Raw genomic sequence first — 1,545 nt, forward strand, 5'->3', positions numbered from 1 at the left:
CTGATAATCTGAATAAATACAAAAAAAAATCTGTAATTTTTTTAAAGTACAGTCAACAAGAATAAAACTCAAAGAGAAACAGATAAAAGTTAAATCAAACTTTTTTCAAAATACTGTTAAGAGTTTAGATGTTTTACTGACACTAAACTAAATAAATTTGCTCTCATAAAGACACACAAAGGTTTTATATTTTTTGATGCACTTCAAGGAAACACCCATGTATTTTTATATGTTTTTTATTTTTTATTGCATGCCACTGAAAGAGAAATAGAAATATTTTACCCATGATCACGTGATTTTATTGAAACATTGTAAAATTATATTAATTRAAACAGATTTTTAATTAAACTATCTTCTCAAATAGAAAAAAAATGGCTAAAATAAAATTCAGCTGATTTTACAGCTTTATTGGTCTAAAATTTTTTGTGGTGGTAACTGTAACATTCTCACTATATGCTCTGAGCAGTACACTTTAAAATAAAAATTCAGAAAATTACTTTTACATTTAACACTACATCCATGTTATCAAAATATTATTGTGGTGGTAACTGTAACATTCTCACTATATGCTCCGAGCAGTACACTTTAAAATAAAAATTCAGAAAATTACTTTTACATTTAACACTACATCCATGTTATCAAAATATTAGAGTACAACCCCTGGCAAAAAGTATGGAATCACCAGTCTTGGATGAGCACTCATTCAGACATTTCATTCTGTAAAACAAAATCAGATCAAACTCATGAAACAGTAATAAGGTCATTCCAAAGTGCAACTTGTTGACTTTCAGGAACACTCAAAGAAATGAAGAGAAAACAGTGTGGAAGTCAGTGAATGTTACTTTTATTGACCAAGCACAGGGAAAATATTTTGATCTGAGTTTGTTTTACAGAATGAAATGTCTGAATGAGTGTTCATCCAAGACTGGTGATTCCATACTTTTTGCCAGGGGTTGTAATATAGCTGCATACTACACATTCGCTTTTTAAATCATCCAWAGTGGACATATCATGCTTTTAAATCATTCAGCTGGAGTCAAAGTGGAASTACAATGCTTTGGTTGGAATTCCATCTTATCCAAACTTTACCAGCCATTTTTTTCTCCTCTTTTCAGCTGGTTTTGATGCTGTGGCTTTAAGACCGGTCCACTCYGGCTTGAGAGAGGGGGTCAGCATTTTATAGCAGTGCAGAAACTTTCTCATTTACATTTTAATTCAAAGATGTCAACAAGGGAMGACTTGTCCTTCCAGCCCTACATGTTGGAGCCAGAGTCTGACCCAGAGGCAGAGAAGAATGAAGACAATGAAAATATAGTTGGTAAGTTCAGACCTTATATGGCAGTTCCGTTGCAAATTCTGTGATGTAATAGTTCAGAAAATAGAAAATAGAGAAAACTGAATAGTCTGAAAAATATGACCCAAACAGAACATAAAGATGTCCACACAGCACAGGAGAGACGACTAAATTCAAAATTTCTGCGCTCCTGAAAATTCTACAAAATATTTAACAGCTAAAAAAGTTCCCTTTAAGACAATTTAAATTGT

Source organism: Austrofundulus limnaeus, unplaced genomic scaffold (assembly GCF_001266775.1).
Source record: "Austrofundulus limnaeus strain Quisiro unplaced genomic scaffold, Austrofundulus_limnaeus-1.0 Scaffold101, whole genome shotgun sequence".
Classification (NCBI taxonomy): Eukaryota; Metazoa; Chordata; class Actinopteri; order Cyprinodontiformes; family Rivulidae; genus Austrofundulus; species Austrofundulus limnaeus.